The 9889-nt window shown below is 34.5% G+C and overlaps 1 pseudogene; it reads right to left on the bottom strand.

The window, feature by feature from the left end:
• Window positions 1-8296: 8296 nt before the first annotated feature.
• LOC122753028 lies at window positions 8297-8800 on the bottom strand (annotated as a pseudogene).
• Window positions 8801-9889: the final 1089 nt, after the last annotated feature.

The raw sequence follows: 9889 nt of genomic DNA, 5'->3' as shown, positions 1-9889 counted from the left end.
TTTGAACACTTGTCCTTTGTCTTCAAATCTTTTTTATTGTTCTTCTATACCACATACTTGTCAAACTAGAAGGGACATCAGAGATCAACTCAGAGCCAAAAAGAAAAAAAAAAGAATCCAATCAATAGCTCACCTTACTATCTAGCCTTTTCTTAAAAAGCTCCAATGGGAATAATCTCATCACTTCTGGAGGCAGTTCAATGTGCTTTGGAATAGCTAAGCACTTTCATTCTTTTGGTTTGGTTTGACTTTGTGTTCAGTCCTATCCAACTCTGTCACCCCATTTGAGCTTCTCTTGGCTGAGATACTAGAGTGAATTGTTATTTCCTTCTCCAGCTCATTTTACAGATGAAGAAATTAAGACAAACAGGATCAAGTGACTTGCCCAAGGTCACAGAACTAATGAGTGTCTAAGGCCAGATTTAAACTCAGGAAGATGATGCTTGCTGACTTCAAGCCTGACATTCTATCCACTGCACCAAACCTGCCCTGTTCTTTCCTTACATTCAACCTAACTTTGCTTCTTTACGACTTAAGTCTTTCACTCCTAATTTTTATTTTCCTTTCAAGTCAAGCAGATAAGTCTATTCCCTCTTCCACTTGACAGCCCTTTAAGTACTTGAAGTCAGCTATGATGTTCCATCCCTCAAAGTCTCTTCTCCAAACTAAGCATTGTCAGTTTTTAAATTGATCCTTATATTTGTGGATATGATTTCCCTCACTTGAATGTAAACTCTTTGAGTACAAGTATAGTCTCATTTTTTCCCATTGCATCTCTAATGTTTAACACATTTCCTGGCACATGGTTTATGTTCAATGCTTGTTGACTAATGAATACTTATATGACATGGGCTCAAGCTGCTTTACCATGGTGGTTCCACTCCTCTAGAGTTTATCTAGTTCAGCAATGTATGTGTGACCTTTTTTCCCCTACCCCTAAATCTAGCCTAGAGGTGATCCTCTATGGATTTAGATTAATTAGTCTCTAGATCATCTTTCCATATTCAAAATCTTCCCATCTTTTTCAGTCCTATAAAGACTTGCACATGGCTCCTTTGGCCAGTTCTAGATGAACCTCGAGTCATGTCCATCATAAATGTAGACTATGAATTCAGATTTTAATGGAATATACACAGAGGATCATTGGATTGTGAACTTAGAACTAACAGGGATCATAAAAGTGATTTATTCACTCCCCTTTATTTTATATATTACAAAACAGAAGCTGATAGGTAATTTGTCACATAGTTAGTAGAAGATCTGAGAATTAAACCCATTTACTTTGACTCCAAATACAATGTTGCCTCCCCATAATAAAATAAACAATAATGCCTTTGAAAGGATATTAGTCTGAACATATTTTATATGTTGTATTAGGCTAACAGAACTGAGATAGTATTCCATTACAAGACAGAATTGCTGGCACTTGATAGGTTACATTAAAAAAATATATTTTCAAAAGTTGTCAATTCTTTGATCTCCAGGTTGCTTTCATGCTTCTGAACTTTAAAATCAGGTGTAAGTCACCATAGGCAAGTAGGCCTGGGCAGAGTTTGATGTCATTTACAAATACATTATGACTCTAGTCGTAGCATTGTATATTAATCCATAAATTTAATACAGATAACATAAATTGACTGAATCTACATTAACAACTACTTGAAATTGTGTCTTAGTATTTAAATGATATACTGTGGCATGGTGCTTTACAGGACAGATTTTTATTTCTCATGGACCAAATTTTTACCTCAGATTCTTTGTTTGTTGCTGTTTTGTTTGGGTTTTTTTAGTTTTAATGTTTTATCATTTACTTTGTTCGCTTGTTCTATAACCTTGGTTATTTTTGTGAAACTACATCTTGTTATTACCATGAGAATGCAGAAGCTTTCCTCTATACTTGGAATATGAACCTTCCTTAACTCTGCCTCATAAACTCCCTATCTCTAAGAAGTTGATCCTCATCTTTTCCACCTCACCACTCTCCTTCCCAAAGGTTTCTAGTTTACTCTCCCTGAAAACTTCTCAGAAGTTAATGCATTTCTCTGTCCATTATAATTTAAGGTCCTTGAGGACAGAGACTTTTATTCTTGCCTTTGGAACCCCAGTACTTGCAGTATACCTGGATCATGGTAGAAATTTTAAAAATCTATGTTGAATTGAATTACTTCTTGAATTGGTTATATGAAAAGTACATGATTCAGTGGAATTCAATGTAAATAACAATAATACAAATAGAATGTGAAACTGCAATAACACCTTGGGCTGGCACCCATGGCACTTAGCTTCAAAGGCCTGCCATTGGCATTAACTAGCTGCATGATCTTGTACGTACAGTTAATAAAATTTCGGTCTTATTTTCCTTATCTACGACATGATGAAGTTAGACAACATTAAGGCTAAAGCTGTGTCTTTTTTTTTCAGAAAACTATAAGCCATTTACTATGAGTTTTCAATGATATACAGATTCTATCTGGAGGAAACCAGACAATTAAATCTATATAGAATATTGTATTATGGGCTAAGCAAACAGTATCCAGCAAGTTATATAGTCATTATACCTGAACTATGAGAATTTGTGATCTAAGGTAATGCCCCTACTCCTGGTGGCTCTGCTAAGGTGCATAGAATTCTAACATTGGGGTTAAAGTATTAAGGATTTTTAGATTTCAAGTTCAATGTTGTTTTCTTCCCTCATCACACCTTACCACCTTCTGAAAAGCTAATTTTTTCAAAAACCTTTTAAGAAATTATTTCAGTTCATAATTTTTAATTTCAACATACTTTTCCATTATTCTTTCTGGTTTACAAGATAGCGAATATTATAATCTAATAAAAATTGACATTGATTATCATCCAAAGTATGATGGAAAAGCACACATTTGGCTTTGCATAGGTCAAAATACATTACAAATATGGCTTTACCAAGAAGGGAATAAAAGGATAAATCACATTAAAAAAATGAGTTAAAAGGAAGCTGGGCTGGTCATATGTCAAAATCAAGTGATAACATAAGGGTAGCCCATGTGCTCCATGGCAATCCTCTCCATATCTGTAGAAAGTGAGAAAAACAGTAGGAAGGCTAGGTGGACACTATCACTGAATGTAGAGGAATGGGAATATGAATAAAGAATAAAGTTTTATAAGAAATGCATTCCTGAGTGGATTGTAATGTGCAATATTGGCTGGGGCACTCTTACTGATGCCATCACAAATCCTTTTGAGTAGAGGAACATTTGCTGATACCTTATGAATTATTTCTTGGAACACATATTTTATATTTGAATATAAATTATGTCCATTCATGAATTAATTTAGCTGGGGGTTAATTAACTATATCCTATTCACTTTGAAAACTTTCAATTGTTTCAAGGCACTATTTCTATATATAACTTTTATACTGCAGTACATAAATGTTTCAAACTTTTTTTTCTCTATGGGAGAAGAAGAACTCAACAAGAAGTAAGAATTTTCAAACAAATTCAACAAACATTAAAGTACTAAATTAGATGTTGGGCTTACAAAAGTATATGTGAAACATGCCTTGCCCTCAAAAAGCATATACTATCCTGGGAAAGTAAAGATAGACAGTTTATATATGCCAATTTTGTGGTGCCAACAGGTCAATTCAGTGTTATAAATCATAGGGTCATAGATTAAGAGATGGAAGGTACCTTAGATGCCACTGAATCAAACCTTTTCAGTTTATAGATGAGAAAACTGTACCTGAGAAAATTTAAGTGACTTGCCCAGGACCACACAACCACTATGTATAAGAAGTCAGATTGGAATTCAGGTCTTCCTAACCCAAGGTTCAGCTCTCATACTTATGTAGAACTATTTGGAAGTTGTAAACATAGAGGTAATACTGGAATCTATGTGAGTGAATGGCATCACCAAAAGACAAGCATGAGGTCAGAGAAGAGAAGGAAGACAAAAATGAAACATTGCAAGTTGAAGAGGAAATATAGACAGAATATAGACTGAAGAACAACTTTGTTTCATTTTGGGGGGGGAGTACAAGTTGGTGAGGAACAACAGTGTGTTGCTTCCATTTCCTAGAACTGGCATTGCTTATTGACTTTCCATCTATATTGAATAAAATGATATCTCCTTCTCCATCTAGCCATGAAAACCTTATTATAAGTTGCATATATCATCTCTTGATCATCTATATTTCTGGTGATAGAATAATAGCCCCTTTTTAGTAGGTGAATTGCAAAAAGCAAAATTCTCACAATGCTAAACCCATAGCTAAAACAAGATATAAAATAGCTATAAAATCAGCGGTATATTGGTAAAACACAAAATGAAAATGAGTCATTATATCACAAAAGACAATATACCTAATGCAAATTTGCTCATATCATGAAAACTGCCAAGTCTGATGACCACATAATCCATGGACTATTTCGTGTTGTTTCTGTTTGCATACTGAAACCAACTCCAAGTATTGTCCTTGCAACTCCAACTATAACCAAAGAGCCATTTAGCTGTAATATCATTTTTGCTCCCTTGTTTCAAATATTATAAAGGAGGATGGTTAATATGTATGTACTATTATCTCAAAATCAGCAAAATAATCATTGGAAAGAAAATCAACTTGTAGATAATTGAACATAAGGCTTGGCCATGTCAAATTGTTCCAAGACCATTTATAGATGAGACTAGAAAGGGGACAAAAAATACACCTTGAAAGGAACAGATTTTCCCATATTTCAATAATGATTAAATAACATCCTTGATTGCAATGGGACCTTCAAATTTGAAAACTAACACTTCAATATCCTATGGAATGGACCATCTGAGGAAAAAAAGTCCCTAAGAAGATGAAGTGAGGCCTAACAGTTCAAACTGACCAGATTCTTACAGGAAAAAAAAAAAATCAGTGCCACTAGGGAGGAAATTCCCTTGATACAAGTATTACCATACGCAGTATGCCAAGATTTCATTAACTGATGCTCCAAATTCTTAGTTTCTGATGTCTATGAAATCTTTCACATTAGTCTTTGCAAATATCTTCATTATCCTTTATGAAAATGTAAAAAGTAAATTATCAAGTTTTCACAAATCGGTTTCTTTGGCAGTCATAAAATTTAGGGAATCATATAATCTTAAAGTGACTTTAGAGGCCATCATCCCAAACTGTACCCAAACAAGAATCTCCTCTTCATCATACTCAACTATTAGGAATCCAAAGAGGGATTACTACCTTGTGGTATAATCTAAATGGTGCTGACTCTGGTGGCTGAAGACCAAGATTCAAATTCCACCTCTCATATCTACCAACTGAATGACCTTCAACAATTCACTATTCAATGAGTCAGTAAACTTTTATTATATGTCTGCTCTGTACCAGGCACTATTCTGAGCATTGGAATGCCAAAAAGAAAGTAAACCCTTGCTCTCAAAGAGCTTAAAACCTAAGGGGGAAAACAACATACCAAAAGGAAGCTGAAAAGGGTAGTGGTAGAAGGGATATACCCAATCCAGTCATGCTGGAAAAAGCCAAAAGACTACAGCTGGGTAGGAATTGAAGAGATGGTTGGCCAGGGTGCCCCCTTTAAATGTGGATTTTAAGAGGATCTTTTCACTTTTCCTTCCAAGGAGAGAGAGAGAGAGAGAGAGAGAGAGAGAGAGAGAGAGAGAGAGAGAGAGAGAGAGAGAGAGAATGAACACTGATAAGTTGAGTATTGTAGCTGAAGGGATCTCGCAAGATGATGGAAATTTCTTATGATAAAATTTCTGGGGGCATGCTGAAGAAAGTCCAAAGGAAGAGAACCTCTGTGGGATATGAAAATATGGTTACCTTAAACATCTCTGGGCCCCAGGTTCCACACCTGAAAAAGGACAGTCAAAAGTTAGGTGGTCTAGGAGGTGATTATCTGCTTTAAATCCATGACCCTCCCTATTAGAACTCTATCATTAAGGCATATTGAGGCTAAATATGATTTTCTGTTATATTCTGCTCATCGTTCTTGTCTTTGTCTTCTCAAAGAACAGGAGTAGATAATATCTAAGCCCCCTCCCCCACATCTTTAAATATATGATAATATGATCCTTTACTCTGAATCACTCTCCCACATGATATTTAAATATATTCATATTTTTTCCCCTTCAATCTTCTCTTCCACAAGCTAAATATCCTTAATTCTTCAAACCAATCCTCATCTTTCATGAATTCAAAGTTATTCAATGCCCCAGTCACCCTCCTCTAAATATCCTAGAGCTTATTAATGATCTTTCTCAAACTTCTGCCTAGATCTGAATATAAGAACTTTGCTTATTTATCAGAGATAGCACAGGACAACTATAGGTCAGGAAATGACTGGAGATTTAGATCTGAGAGGGAATTTAGAGCTATGTTGGTCCAGTTTTCTCATTTTAGATATGAGGAAACTGAATTTAGAAAAGTTAAGTGATTTGTACATGATAATACACTTAATAAATATTTGTCAGAGGCAAGATTTGAAGCTAGATTTTCCTGATTCCAAATTCAGCATGTCATCTAGCTTCTCAAATATCCATCATCTTCAAAATATAGCATTATTTCTCTCTTAATTAAAGCAAACAATAGAGTAGCATTTTGGGGAGGGAGGAGAGGTTTCTATATTTGCTTGACTCATTTTAAGCTTGGGGTTCACTAAAACTCCAGTTTTTTAATATATCTTTCAAAATTTATTCTCTTCCCGCCAAGATAGTACTTGTGAAGTTGATCTTTTAACAGGGGTAAAAGACTTCATACTTATCCCCAATGAATTCATTTTATGAGATTCAATCCAATATTCTTACCTATTATATTTTTCCTGATGCTATCATGCAATATGTCATCTTTTCTTGCTTTGCACCATCTGAAAATCTGATAAGCATGCCAAATATGATTTTATCCAAGTAATTTATAGATATGTTAAATGGCCCTTGGATGAATACTAATACCTGGGGCCCTCCATTGCAAATCTCCTTCCAAAATGATATCTAGTTTTTACTAATCTTTAGGTGTGACAATTTAACTCACTCTGAATAACTGTAATTACACTATGTTCTGACCCACTTCTGTTCATCTTGTCCATAAGAGTAACATGCCAGATTCTTTCAAATGCTTTAATAAAAGTAAAAGTAAACAATTTATATGACATTCATTCAGCTAAGGGAAAGGGACTCTTTAAAAAGAAATAGGTAATGAATCTGAATGGGCATGACTCAATAATTAAGGCATTCTGGCTCATTAGATGTTGAAAATTCATAGGAAATGGTAAAAATGCCACTGAATTGGAAAACAAAGGAAGAGAATGAAATAGGAAACTATATACCAGTGGGTTTTCCTATAATATATGGCACAAATAGGACAAGTCCTACCAAAGATAAACATTTGGGAAAAGAACTATAACAAAATAAAAATAAATAAAAATAAACCAAAAAAGAAAAGAAATATTGACAAGAATGAGCCAGAATCTACTTCATTATTGGCACTATTTCCTTAAAATCACTTTTTATTTATATATGCTTGGTATTTATATACACACTTTTTACAATGAATTAATTTTTATTTTTTCTCAATTACATGAAAAGAAAAAATTACATTTTCAAAACTTTGAGTTGCAAATTCTCTCTCTTGCTCCGTGCAACTTCCCCCTTTCCTTGAGAAGGCAAATGATTTGAAATGGAAATAGATATAGATATAGATATAGATATAGATATAGATATAGATATAGATATAGATATAGATATAGATATAGATATAGATATAGATATAGAGATAGAGATAGAGATAGAGATAGAGATAGAGATAGAGATAAATATAGAGATATATAAAGATATATACACACACAGAGAAATATGTGTGTCTTTATGTGCATATAGATGTTTATGCACAAGTATATGTATGTGTATGTGTGTGCATGTGTGTATGTGTATACATATATAATCATACAAAAAATTTCCATGTTAACTATGTTGCAAAACAAAATGAAGACCAAATATCTCACTATCTATCTAATCTATCTATCTATCTATCTATCTATCTATCTATCTATCTATCTATAGGCTGCAGATAGCATTTTCCATCATGACTCCTTGGGAATGATCTTGGATTTTTGTATTACTATAATGCTAAGAATAGCTGTCATTCACAGCTTATCATCTTACAATATTGCTGTCAGTCTGTGCAACATTTTCCTGGTTTTGCTTAGTTCACTTTGTATACATTCATTTGAGTTTTTCTAAATTTTTCTGACAATCCCACTTGTCATTTCTTTTTTTTTTTTAATAAAGATATTTGTTTTATTTGATAACATTGGTTTTATGCCACAAGGACGCAAGCTCCACCAACATCCTTAATCTTTTCCTCTGCTCTTCTGCTGAAGAATTTTGCCTTCACAATGACTGGCTGCTTGGGATGTTTCCCTTTTCCTAGGACTTTGTAGTACCCCGACCGCACAAAATCGATGATAGGGGCAAACCCTTCCTTGCTTTTGGCAGCATTAATCCTGGTCTGCTCACTGACCAATGTCTACAGTTTATCAAGGTTGACCGTTGGCCAGTAGCTTTGGTTCTTCTTCAAGTGGTAATGCCTCATTCCCACTTTCCCAAAGTAACCTGGATGATGTTTGTCGAAGTTGATGCGGTGATGGTGCAACCCTCCTGCATTTCCGCGACCTCTGTGGTGCTTCTGGTGCTTGCTGATACGTGGCTGCGGCTGGCTGACATGCCCAAGGAGCTTCCGCGTCTTCCTTAGTAGGGAAGGCATGTCACACGCGCTGCAAAAGAGAAAAGGAAGCTGCTCATCAAGTGTCGCGAGAAGAGCAAAGAGGAAGCTATCCCCACTTGTCATTTCTTATAGCACAATTATCTTACATAAAAATCATATACAACGGGGGCAGCTAGATGGCGCAGTGGTTAGAGCACCGGCCCTGGAGTCAGGAGTACCTGAGTTCAAATCCTACTTCAGACACTTAACACTTACTAGCTCTGTGACCCTGGGAAAGTCACATAACCCCAATTGCCTCACTGAAAAAAAAAATCATATACAACAACTTATTCTGCCATTTGCCAATTGGTGAGAATTCCCTCAATTTCCAATCCCTTTCCCCTATAAAAAACAAACAAACAAACAAAACTGTGCTATAAATATTTTTGTGCATATAAATCTTTTTCCTTTTTTTTTTTTTTTTGATCTCTTTGTGGCATAGACTTAGTATTGGTATTACAAGATCAAGGTGTAAGAACAATTTTATAGCCCATTGGTCATACTTCCAAATTGTTCTCCAGAATGGTTGGATCAGTTCACAACTTCAACAACAGTTTATTAGTGTCCCTATTTTTACATCTCTCTTTTAACATTAATAATTTTCCTTTTTCTGTCATGTGAGCCAATCTGATCGGTATGAGGTGGTATCTCAGAGTTGTTTTAATTTGTATTTAACTAATCAATAATGATTAAGAGCATTTTTCTTATGATTATTGATAAATTTGATTTCTTTTCTGAAAAATGCTTGTTCCTATCCTTTAGTCATTTATCAATTGGGGAATGACTTATAATCTTATAAATTTGAGTCAATTTTCTACATATTTGAGAAATGATGCCTTTATCAGAGAAATTTGCTAAAAATATTTTCCCAGTTCCCTGCTATCCTTTGAATATTGCTTGCATTTGTTTTGTATGTGCAAAACATTTTTAATTTAATGTAATCAGAATTATTCATTTTTTGTTCCATTACACTTCTTGTTTGGTCATAAATTCTTCCATTATCCATAAATTTGACAGGTAGAATATTTCATGCTCCCCTAAGTTTCTTATATCACTTTATGTCTAAATCATGTATCCATTTTGACTTTATCTTGGCATGCAATGTGAGATTTTTTGTTACGTACACATATTGTAACATTTACAACT

The sequence above is a fragment of the Dromiciops gliroides genome, chromosome 4 (genome assembly GCF_019393635.1).
Source record: "Dromiciops gliroides isolate mDroGli1 chromosome 4, mDroGli1.pri, whole genome shotgun sequence".
Lineage (NCBI taxonomy): Eukaryota > Metazoa > Chordata > Mammalia > Microbiotheria > Microbiotheriidae > Dromiciops > Dromiciops gliroides.
This window is presented reverse-complemented; position numbering and strand designations above follow the sequence as displayed.